Here is a 13,802-nt window from a genome sequence, read left to right as displayed (position 1 = left end):
GAGGAAAAAAAAGGACTGACTTTATTGCGTTTCTCAATTTGTGTTGGCATTTCATATAAATTTAAACAGGTTTCTTGGAATAACATGATTTTTTTTTTCCAAGAGCAAACTTTGAAGGCATTCAAGGGATTCACCAGCCAAACCAACCAACCAGACATCATCTTTTTCTTTTTTGCACTGGTCTTGTCTGATCAATTGCTTTTTTTTTTATTTGGTTTATTTATAAAGTTAAGTTAGAATTTGTTGTCATTTCTGTCTTGATTTTCTTGTGCAAAGACTGTTCTTAACACAGTTAATTATACAGTACAAAGCTGTATATAGCAGTACAAATGCCACACAAGGCATTTGAGTGTGTTAAATGGAAAACACATGCAACACTCCATGCTGTGCTGTTATTGGAAAATAATCAGTGGCATTATGGTGTGATGATGATGATTTACTCGTATTACTGCAAACTTATTCCAAACTTATTTTCCAATAACAGCACACCCTGAACAGTTTTATTAAACCATCCTCTTAAACCATAGCAATTTTAATATAATTTTCAGCACAGTGACTATATACAGTCGTTACTTTGCCAGGCACTCTCATTTTTCTGTATTTGAATGATATTTGATGTCGTTTTCCAAGATGCCTGGAAATGTTGATGCCTGAAATTTCATAATATCAAGGTCACAAGTACGTGTACTTGACAAGGACTTGTGAAGGAAAATGAACAGCAACAGGGAGGGAAGAAATAAAAAAAAAAAGTAGTCAGTTTCTGCCCGAGGACTGGGTCTTCTCACCTGCGCTGTTTGGCAGCCAGTAGAACGACAAATTTTACACAGTTTGCTTCTCAAATTGGCATTCTGACCTACGGTGACTGGCTGAGTGTAATTAAATTAAAGCACACTACCAATTGCAAAAAAAAAAAAAAAAAGCTGAGAGGAAATCAGTGCATTCAAAAAACTTTGACAGAAAGAGAGACATGAATGTGTCTCAAACTCTTTTAAGTCAGTTCAGTCACTGTGTAAGATAGGAGTACTACCTAAGAAGAATAAAAACTAAAATTTTGAACAAAATTTTTAGTTAAAGCAGAGTGAGTATCAGGTGTAGGAATTCTGGCATTATAAAAAAAAATCCAAAATGATGACCTGCTTCGTGTTACATCCATTAATCTTTAATGCCTTTCCTTGTAACTGTGAACACAACAGATGTCCCTGTGATGTTAATGTCTGGATGATGTTACATACATGATAAGCATTTAAAGAACATTCTGATAATTAAAAAGGTCCAATATCTGTTTACACCTCTGTAAATATATTCAATAAAAAAATCATTTTAAGCCAGGCAATGTTGTAATTACATCAATAGCTCTGGATCTAGCACTTCATGGTTCTTCTGCTGGTATTTTTAGTGTGCTTATGCAGTTATATGTTTATTTTTGGCAGCACAAAGACAGGAATCAGACAGCGTCCATGACACACACATACTCACCTTTTGTACCATCGGCACTAGCAACCAGCAGTGATTAATTGTTGGTCTGGAAGATATAAATACGCCTTTCAGCTAGAGACGGTCTGAGTAAGCCCTTCAGGCCAAGGCTCTTCACATCACAGTGGGGCACTTTTCATTTTCACCGCCTGTAAACTAATTCAAACAAGACCTCACCACTGCAAACCTGGACCAGAGAGATCCTGAGACATAGAAAGAAAAACAGAGAGAAAAATAGAGAGTATTTTTGAGAATCTCAGACTTATAACTCTACAGTGAACATCTACAAATCACATATATAGTGACAGTATGAGAAGTGATATTCTATCATTTCTATGCAGATAACTTATGGCATGGTAGTAAAAGCAACACATAATTGGCTTATTAATTGCAAAGAAATGTGTTGTGTGATTATTTTTGATTATTTTTGCATTTCCCCACTTTAGTTCCTTCTTGCAATTAGTCCATATGTATTATTCGCTATCGTGCATGCTTTCAGGATGCAATTTCATGCACAAAAATAGAAGGGAAACTAAGCTTGTTTAAATCCCATCCAATCATGTACATCTTTGCAACTTTAAAACATTCAAAAATATATAAATATGAAAGGAATTCAATAGATCAGTGGCGCATCAGTTGATACGTGTGTAGGTAATATAGCTAGCTGGCTTTGAATTCGATAGTCTAATCAAAGTATAAAGGTATTGTAGTATTAGTCAAGCAACCACACTAATTTAAACTTAATACATTATAAAAAAACTTTGGCTTCTAGTCAAAAATATTAAAGTGTTATTAATTACAGAGAACAAATTTGATTCAGAAATAAATGTTCTTCCGGCCGGATATGTTTTTCTTAAACACCATCACATGATCTTCTTTGGTCCTCTTTTCTATACAAATACTGCAAAAAATTGTAAGATGACAATTTATTTGTATTCATAATCTATAAAATTGAATGGTTAATATTATATTATTTTAGTTATATATAAATTAGATGTTGCCATTTTGTTGAGCAAAAAGAAAAAAATATGCCATACCCACAAATGACAAAGTTAGTCAGGCCCAAACATTACTATAACAGTGTGCAGTGGAAAAGTGTTACAGCAGTACAAATTCTGTGGCTTAAAGCTTTATTGTGTGTGTTTGTGTGTTTGTGTGTGTGTGTGTGTGTGTGTGTGTGTGTGTGTGTGTGTGTGTGTGTGTGTGTGTGTGTGTGTGTGTGTTTGTGTGTTTTTGTGTGTTTTTGTGTGTTTTTGTGCATGTGTGGGACATGCTGATCCCATCACTCTTCCTTGTCTCTCACACAAAGTAGGCCATGAAGAGCCTGCAGTGTTCTTCTCCATAGAGAGCATTTGTGGTCAGAACATGAGTGCTTCATGTCCACTCTGAAAACCGCAGGGCCTCATGGATTCTATGTAATGCCTTTACACACATATCAGTTACATCTCCGGGCACAGAGCTAAATATAAATGGCAAGCGCCCAACTCTATATGGGATTGGGGAGGGCGGGTTGAAAAGGAATGCCCCTGTAACCATGTGGACCACTAGAGACTTTCTTAAGGTCTAAGAATAACAGAAAGTGTCTCCACAAACCAGCACAATCACAGCATGTCAGTGTTACAATGATGGTGCTCAAAAATAAGCAAAATATAAGGCCAATAAAATGTCACTACTGAAAGAAAAATGCTATCATGAGTCTGGACAGCTATTAAGAAACAAAATAGAAGAAAGAATGAAAAACATATGACTGTAAAACTGCAAATTTCAAGTTAAATAAAATGTGCTTCTCCTAATGCATAATCATTCAGTCTTTAGTGTCAGTGCTTTGTAGCATCCACAGGTAAAGCTGTATTATAGTATGCAATATCATTAATGGATAATATTGCATAATATTCACAGCCTATGTTTTGTTGTTTTAATGCATTATTAATTATATAGTTTTGTATATTGAAATTTTTTCTGGTCATCTTAGTGATTTTTTTATTTTGTATGCTGTGTGTGTGTGTGTGTGTGTGTGTGTGTGTGTGTGTGTGTGTGTGTGTGTGTGTGTGTGTGTGTGTGTGTGTGTGTGTTGGATTAATACATTCTTTCATTTTCTCCTGTATTGTCATAGCAAATATCTGAAATATTTGTGCTAAACCATAGACTCTGACATCTATGCTTTGTACATTTCATTGGCCTCAAGGTTCAAGATCTAATTGTCTCTTCATACTTCTGTGTCTGCATTTCTGTATATGAGTATATTAATGGTGTGCTAGGCATTTCACACCTAGGCCTTCAGTGGTGTCCTACAGTACATGAATCAATCCACCTTTTAATAGCCTCATTATGATAGCACAGCTATAGAAACCATCATTATTATACAGAAACACAGAATAACAGAGAGCTGCATCACAGACAGGTATCTAATGCAGTAAGAATGAATGCCATTACTAAAGTAAGTAACCCAATTAACACAAGTCAGTAAGTTTCCTTTCACTGCAGCCACAACTGCAACACATACATCATCTCTAGCAAAAGCATCAATATTAAACCCATAAAATGACCCTAGGTTTTCAATGCATTTTGTGTGCTTTCATCGAAATGCTATAGGAAAGAAAAAACAAAAGCATTAAAGGTTAATGAAAAAGCTTAACAACTTTTTTGTAGTTTCCTCCTTTTCCTTAAGATGTCCAGCTTTTCTTGAAAAGTCTGTCTTGTAAATGTCCTTGTAAGTATTTGTAAGTTAATGCCATATGGCCTAACAAACGTGGCAACTGTATTCCAGGCCTTCATAAACTAAATTTTCTGGACCTACATAACTCTTGCATCATATACAGTATATTGGTACACATAGCACCTTTAAATATAAGTTAAGTAAACACTGGAAAGCAAGGAGAAACTGGAATTAATTCAAATCTACTTTGAGGAAGGACATTCATATGCAGTGATTTTGAAGATGCTGCAGTATATCATGACATAAACATTCCAACTTTCTCCTGCCGCAGACTGTTGTACTTCAGACGCTTTATGGTCTGATATCCATAACTGGCTTTACCCAAAGGTTGCCCATCTAAGAAATTTCACTGTGAAGGACATTATCTTTGGACTTGGAATGAACAATAACAAAGATGACTGTCTTGTTAATAATATACCTCTGATGGGAAAATTTTATATATACAAAACGTTTTTTGCATTTTATAATGAGTTTATTTATTTTACAAAAGCCCTTAAAATGATCAAAATTAAAATGCAATGAATCTTTTGTCCTTAATAGAAAAATATAAATTACGGATAAACCTTTTAAACCTTAGCCCTGTTTATTTTTATCCTTTTTTTATTAAATGTTATTATTAATAAATGTTATTATTAAATTCTATTAAATTGTATTATTATTATTAATATTATTATTATTTTTTATTATTATTATTATTATTATTATTATTACTATACATTTTATTTATTTATCTTTTTTTCCCCTCTTCCCCTAAATATATGTGTATATATTTGTATTTTCATGCACCTGTTCTGTGTATTGTAATGTAAATTGTACTTGTTGTGGCTACGTTGTTTGTATATGGCTAATTGCTTAATAAAAAAATTTTTTAATTAAAAATAAAAAACAATCTGTTGTACTTCCTGTATATCTTGAATGACAGGTGTCTTGTCCAATGATCGGTAAGTGTACAAACTATACCTACATTTTCCGGTTTGTCTGAATTGTCGTTGTGTTTTTTCGGATTTGTTAATGTGTTTTCGTTCAACAATTCAGACAAACCGGAAAATGTAGGTATAGTTTGTAAATGGAACACTTACCAATCATTGGACAAGACACCTGTCATTCAAGATATACATTCACAAACTATACCTACCTTTTCTGGTTTGTCTGACTTGTTTTTTCAGATTTGTTATTTTGTTTTTGCATTTGTTATTTTGTTTTTGGATTTGTTATTTTGCTTTCAGGATTAGTTAGTGTTTTCTAATTTGTTAATTTGTTTTCTGATTTGTTAATGTGTTTTGCACTTCTCGGCCACCGTATCTGACCATTTATCACATTTTTTGCCTCACATCTAGATTATCTGTGCTATTTCCTGAAAAAATTGCAAATGGATTCTACACAGCCTGGTTCTGAGTCAACCTTACACCAATCATTTGATGTGAAAATGCTGCTGTGATTGGACACCATCTACAGGGACTTGGAGTAAGCAAGTTGAACTCTGATTGGTTAAACAAATAGCTTAAAGCAAAAGGGATTGTAAGCTATAGTATATCTAAAGTGTGCAGTGAGGAGCCAAGGCAGACAGATACCTTTGACCCCGGCAACATGTTGTGACAGCTGAAATTTGATTGGATAGAAACTCCAACTTATACAGATAACACAGCAGTGTACCCGAGATAAAAGCTATGAAATGAAGAGAATATAATATTGGAAGTAATTGAATACATATTCATGGACAAAAATATATTAAGTAAGTAAGTCAGTGATTCTGATTCTAGAGTTTAGGCCAGAGAAGTAGAAAAGGCCTTGCTGGCCCTGACAGCCTGCTACTGGAGTATATTAATATGACTCAAATATATGCAAAATACAACGACTGTCAAAGATTTGGAAACGCAAAGAGAGACACGTGCATGTTCCTTTTGTTTATATGCAACAACTCAGTTATTTCACTGTATATAGATTTACTTTGACCAAACACATACACATTTACACATGCTAAACTTTATTTTAATCGAAAAATCTTTCCTTAGCATGAAAAACAGCTTCACACATTTTTGGCATTTGGACAAATGAAATACTTTGGCATGTTCTTCGCTAGTTGGATATTTCTGTCTGACCTTGCAATCCAGTTAATCCTAGAGCAATTTCATAGGATTTAGGTCCAGTAAGCGACCATTTCATGATGGATAACATGGCAGCCGACTGTTTGCTTTCTAATCAATGCATTGTCTTGTTGTGTGGTGAAGTTGGGTCCAATTAGCCACAATCCACATAGAATTGCATGGTGAAAAACTATATTAAAACTTAAGGTTCACTCGATGCAGTGTCAGTAGCTGAGGCTGAGGGGAATATCTCTTTATGGGCAAATGCATATCTTGGGGTGCGAGGGAAATTCTGATTGCATGCACTGTGGAAATTTCAGAAATAAAGTGCTTTAGCTTATCTTTTTTATTGAGAGAAGGATGCAAAGCTGCTGCTACAAATTATTCAGTATTTGAGATTGTTCATGAATTGAAATCATGGGGATCACACCATTGTTGCCATCATCATGGAAGGGAAGGTCATTCCTGTCATTCCATAAAAAGTTACATTAAGTTTAGTTGTAAGACTTATACAGTGGCTGGCCAGGCTTGTGCACCAAACTTTGGCGGTGCTGCAGGCTTACTAAGCAAAATTTTTCAAATAGATAACACCAAAATTAACACCTGTGGCAGTGAAGGATCATTAATTTAACTCTTTGTGCCACCAAGCTATTTTATCACCCTTTCAATGGCAGTAAATATGGCCATCTGTGATTAAACCTAAATGACTTTGAGAATAAAGAAAAATCATTTATGATAAACATGTCGATCTGGCAGTTAGTAGACTTGGGCAACACTGCTACTTTTATCATCTCTAAGTATTGGACTGTAACGCAACAGCTGGCAGCATTTTGTCAACTTATCCATTGCTAGGGCCATCAACCAGACCAAGCTTATCCAGCTGCCAACTACCTACCCCTTCCCTTTGGCCATGAGAGGACCCCACGGACCTCATAAATCCTGTCTCACTAGCAACCCATGAGAAGGTTAGACTTGAGAACAGTTATCAGCTTTTCTCAGTTGCCAATAAGCAAAATCAGATGTGAAAGAGAATTCTTGGGCCAAGTAATCTCTTTTGGACAAAGAGGCTATAGAAAGGATTTCTCTTTTTCTAAGGGAATCTGGCTTTTACAGTTGATGTTTTTTTTGTTATTAAATGGGGATCTGATCTAACATCTCCAGTGTCTGAGTCTGTGAAGATTCAAGATGCAGTCAAGCAAAATATGTCACAAATCTGTTCACTACATTGCACCATCTGTCATGGTCCAGTGCTGGAGCTCTGTCAAGAGCAGCTTTCATCAGGGATGGCCATGTGACATAATGTGCGCAGGCCATGTACTTTGTCATTAGCCAACAAATTGTTTTAATTGTAAATAGTCTTTGAATTTTATAGTTTTACATATCAGGTTATATTATAAATCATCTGGTCCTTAGCAGGTCTGAAAATTAGGTAAATATAACCTCAGATAAACAACAACACATGGCATACCATGTCATTTTTAATTTTTACAAAAATAAAGCCAAAATAGAGATCAGACTTAATGTTTACCTAGGATTTAAGAGGTTTGATTAATTGATCATTAAAAAGTGACCAACTTTATAAAAGCCTAGTTTTATCAGTTTGCTGGTCTGGAGCATTCAGTTGTTCGTTAACACAATGCCAAGGAAAAACAATATCAGCAATGATCTTAGAGAAGCAACTGTTGCTACACATCAAATTGAAAAGGGTTATAAATCCATTTGTAAACCATTTATTTAGTTAGGAACACTGGTCACAATTGGAAAACATTTAAGGCAGTTTCCAATTTTCCTAGGAGTGGACAGATTTACTCCAAGGTCAGACCAAGCAATGTTCAGAGAAATTGCAAAAAAATCCAAGAATTAAATATCAGACTCTACAGGCCTCACTTATTATGTTATATGACAGTACGATAAAAAAAAGGAAGGGTTGCCAGGAGAAAGCCTCTACTTTCTAAAATGAACATGGCAGCATAGCTTAGGTTAGCAACTTGGACATTTAGACAAATGAGAACAAAGTGAATATGTTTGGTCTTAATGCACAGTGCCACATTTGGCAAAAACTAAATATAGCATATAAGTAAAAACACCTTATACCAACTGTATAAAATGATTTGGCCAAGTTTTGCAGGAAAAGGACTTGCAGTCATTGAGTTGGTCATGAATGTCTCTGTATACCAAAGTATTCTAAAATCAAATATGAGGCCATCTGTCCAACAGCAGAAGCATGGCAAAAATTGGGTCATGTAAAATGACATTGATCCCATACATACCAATAAATGTACAACAGAATAAATGAAAAAGAACAGAATGAAGCTTGTCGTGACCCAGTCAAAGTTCAGACCCAAACCCAAATGGAATACTGTAGCAGGACCTTAGGAAAGCTGTGCATAAACAATAAACCTCAATGAACTAAAACAACATTATCATACAGAATATGGTTATTTCAATTTATTGCTGATAATGGTGGTTCTACAAGCTATTACATCATAAGGTGTACTTAGTTGGTAATGTTCTCTCAATTTTGGCTTGATTTTTGTAAAAATAAATAATGACACTGTTATATGTCATGTGTTGCTGTTCATATTCAGATGTATTTACTTGATTATATGATCTAATAAGGAGCAGATGACTTAAAACCATAGAATTCAAAGTGGGTCTACTTTCCTTTTCACACTGCTGGTTATAATCTACTAAAAACATCACATTGAGAGTCAATTTACATAAAATACTGGCTGTATATTTTGTAATCCAGAACCTTTGCTCTTGGCCCTCACCCAAATCCATTCTTGACAATAGAACATTCACCTTCTAACTAACCTACTTCATGTTTACTTCCCAATAACATATGCCTAGTTTAACTGCTCATGCACACACACACAAACACACACACACACACACACACACAGACACACAAAATCACACTCACTTTCTCTCTCACCTTCTCTCTTTTGCACTCTCTTACTATCTTAACATTTTTTTTTTCTGTGTCAGTTTTGGTTTTTGATAAAAAAAAAAAAAATATTATTATTTTTAATTTTTTTTTGCTTTTAACACATTAAATGAATAATCAACAGCTTGATTTCTGTGTTATACATGTAAGACTTTCACAGATACTATCTTAGTCCATCTTTTAATCATCCAAAAGTAGATTCAACCTTCATTACTTCACTCTGCGTCACACATCACACATTTGATCACAAAAAAATGTCCTCCATAAGTGACAGAAAACTCCCACACTTCATTTAAAATGTTCATTCCTCTCTACTTTAACACAGCATTCCCAAGGAAGCAGAAGAGCTGGAATTTGGGCAGAGATATGGCCGCTGGCTTTTTCCTCCTGCCAATTCTTCTCACTCTGCTGTGGCTTTTTATTAATTTTATTTAATTATCCTGAGAACCTCTTTTTACACCGTGCCACGGCTGCCAGTGCCTGACTCCCAAAGTGTGCGCTGTGTAATTTAATAAAATCCCATTTAAGAGGGAATTTGATTAAAAAATTAAGCTGCCATGATTACCCCCTACTCCTCAGGACGAGATCTAATATTTCACATTATGAACATGTCGGGCAGAAATTATCACCGCAGGACAAATTAATAACTCCTATAGAAATGCTGTGATGGCAGGAGTCATGTGGGGTGAAAATATTAAGTGCAAACCTTGCTTTCCTTTGCAGGGATTGCTTTAAAACACTTGTAATTGAATTGTAATTTTGCATTTAAGTTTTTTTTTTTTAAACCTACATAGTTACGCAAATTGTAAACAGCAATATTATTATTAATCATTTTTAAATTAATTAATACAATTTTATGTACTCAGTTAATGGACTTATTTGTAACTGCTTTGTGACAGTGGCCATTGTTAAAAGTGCTATACAAATAAAATGTAATTAAATTTTATTTAATATATATTTAATAAAAAAAATATGTATGTGTATATATATATATACATATGTAAATATAAAATTTTTTATATGATTTATTATCATTTATTTCTTTATTTTATTAAGTTAATATTTATGTAACCACACATATGTACATAAAGTAAGAGAATATAAAAGTGAAAGTTAGTGTATATGCAGTGATTGTAAGTATTTCTGACCAATTTATATTTATTTCTTTTTTTTTCATGACTGCATGTACATGCACAGTAATTTTTACTTCATATAGAATTTACAGTTCAACATAAATTATTTGTTTATACAATTAGAAAGGTACAGCATTAATAATTATGCAAGGATAGTTAGGATTAATCAGATTTGTGTTTGTGTTTAGGTAAGTTTCCTTTATTATTAAATGTAATATAACAACATAGAAACAAGACAATTGAAAATTAAACACTTATGGGATGATACCGTATATGAAAAATAAAATAGAGAGCATAGATCACTTAATAGGAGTTTAATAGTATATCAAGAATATTCTGCTGCATGAATAGTTCCCAATAGTTGTGTCCCAAATGATATACTATGCACTATGCATGTACACACTGCACTATCGGGTGTCTAACTGAGTGTATGTCTAATGTCTAATGTTTAGAAGGACAGCATCATCTCAAGTAGAACACCAAAATTCTCCTTTTTTTTTTGTTCCAAATAAGTAAAAGTGTAAGTAATTTTTCTCAAGTCCATGGCTAACTAATGCACAAAATGTAATGCTGTTAGCTTGAGCAGAAACAAAAGAGTCAACAAAATCATATTACTTTTTACAGTTTGCTTCTCTTTATGCACAACATGACCACAGTCACTATCAGATGCAGGTGTATACTGCAGGTTAATTTGGCATTCAAGAATCAGACCCTTGTAACCTGGTAGCCTTGCAACCCATTACCTGTTTGACTACATAAGCAAAACTGCAATCTTTGAAGCATCCACACTTTGTTTTTCTGGGGATATTACTTACACTATACATACTGCAACATAGCACGGAATTGTATGAGTATGTGATTTGGAACTTACCTTTAGTCTGTATTTCTCATTATTCAGCATGACAGAGAATAGCACTTGATCCAGCACATCCTGCCAGCATTATGTTTATAATTTATTTCATCATGTTCCAACTGGTAATTGTCTGCACAACATGAGGTACTAAACCACAGTCATGAAATTATTGTGTGTCTGTGTGTGTGTGTGTGTGTGTGTGTGTGTGTGTGTGTGTGTGTGCGTGTGCGTGTGCGTGTGCGTGTATGTGTGTTAGCCAGTTAAACGTCAGGGATATTAATGTGATTGTAAATCAGTTTCACCTGTTTTGGTGTAAATTAAAGAGACAGGGTTAGGTACACTGCAGATGCAAAGCAAGACAGCCCCTATAAAGGGAATGGTTTTGCATGTGGTGGCCATAGACAATTGCTCCTTCTTTTTTCCTCCTTACGGATTTCTCTCTATGTTGTATTTTATTAAGGTACTTGTCACTACTGCACTACTGCATGAGGCAGTATACTGTATGCAGGTCGCACAAGTTGTCGTCCTCCATGATGGCACATCCATATGTGCCACCACAGGAAGGTTTTGTGTTTTTTGCAAAATGGGGAAAATACTGGGAGATAGGGCCATTACAGAAGGGCAACAACCCAGTACAGGACTGGTGTCTGCTCCTTTTTGTAAGAAGCAACAGTTGACGCATTGCCAGAGCCCTACAAAATTACCTCTAGAAGGCTATTGGTGTGCATGTGTGCATATTTTTAACCAAACTGTCAAAAGCCCTTGGGCTTGGCATGAGAGCCCAATATACTCTGGTGGGACCTTTGATCAAAGCCTAGCACCATGCAGCTTGACTAGCATTTGCCAATCTGGGAAGAGATCCCCAAGGACACTATACACCATCTCACCAGGAGCATGCCCAGATGTTGTCGGGAGTACATACAGACACATGGGGCTATACACAATGCTGATTAACATGATGAGTTGCCAGGATGAAATTCATGAAATTAATTTGAGTTCTATCAACCTCAAAATGTAATAATTTTTATTTTTATTTTCATTATAATGAGTTTTGCCTTCCACTTACCATTGTCACAAACAACACAATGTATATAAGTAAAGATTTTCAACTATTTAACTAATATTTTTACAAGTTTAAAGGATAAGCTGACTGATCTACAATGTTACTCACACTACCTGATGTTTTTTATTTTAGCCTTTAAAACCAAACTACGTCATTCCCTCCATATTACTGTCTCTAATTATGATGCTCAGACATTTCCTTTTTTGTGAAAAAAACCCTCATGCATGTGGGATAATTTTTTTAATAAAACAATAATATAAAATTTATTGTAGGTTCTTCTGCCTTCACTTGTTTTACAGCATGACAGATAGTGGTGCTGGACAGAATTCTGTTGCTATTGAGATGACATGACTCAAGAGTACAACATGCTTAAAGTCAAAGTCAGAACTGTAGGAAAATGAGTCACACCTCTGACACTATGTACATACTTTTATAAATCCTAGTGGTCTGTAGTCTAAATATGAATTATAATAGAGGTATTACAGACTCCAAATAGAACTGTAGGTAGGTAGGTAGGTAGGTAGGTAGGTAGGTAGGTAGGCAGGTAGGTAGGTAGGTAGGTAGGTATGTAGGTATGTAGGTATGTAGGTTGGTATATAGGTAGGTAGGTAGGTAGGTTGGTAGATAGATAGATAGATAGATAGATAGATAGATAGATAGATAGATAGATAGATAGATAGATAGATAGATAGATAGATAGATAGATAGGTAGGTAGGTAGGTAGGTAGGTAGGTAGGTAGGTAGGTAGGTAGGTAGGTAGGTAGGTAGGTAGGTAGGTAGGTAGGTTTGTCGGTCGGTCGGTCGGTCGGTCGGTCTTACATAAAAAAGAAAAATAAACATTTAAAAAGGCATTTTAACATTGTAAAATGTTATCCCATATCTTCTGTCCTGTCAGGTCTATCTGACGTTGAATCTGTATGCTGTAAAGTCACCCAATGCATCTAAGATGGACAAAAAGGGATTTCAAATAAATACAAAGAAGCAAGCAAAATGGAATATGTACAGGTTAATACAATCCAACACCCCCTCACCCCTACATTTATTGGTGGTAGGGGGGATGGTTTGGCCTCATGATGTTTGTAGAAGAAAAGTAATCTGCACAATTAATGCCTGAAAATTATAGCCTGGATCTAGAGCAAGCGTTCTGAGGCATAAGTTATTGATTTGGAAATGAAAACCTGTATGCTTCAAGGTTAAATCCAGTCCAGCCTCATTACCGCTCTGTCCTTGAGAGGCCCCACATTAGGGGCCGTGGCGAGCAGGAGACACGGGGCTGCTTTAATGAAGGTGAATTTAATGGGATTTAATGTAGCTGGGGGCAGCAGAGCAGCAGAGATAGGGTTTTAACAAAGAGCCAGGGAGCAAAGGTATAGAGATATAGCCTGGAGAGCAGCCATTTTCCATTCTTTTTATTTATTTCGCCATTCAGACGGGATGAAAGCACACCGCGTATTAGATGTAAGTGGGTCCCGTGAGTCAGCACTTATGTTCTGGACTGGAGTCGAAAGACAGAAAGACCTGGGTTTTGAA

Source organism: Silurus aristotelis (genome assembly GCF_946808225.1).
Source record: "Silurus aristotelis genome assembly, chromosome: 13".
NCBI lineage: Eukaryota > Metazoa > Chordata > Actinopteri > Siluriformes > Siluridae > Silurus > Silurus aristotelis.
Note: the sequence above shows the minus strand (reverse complement) of the source record.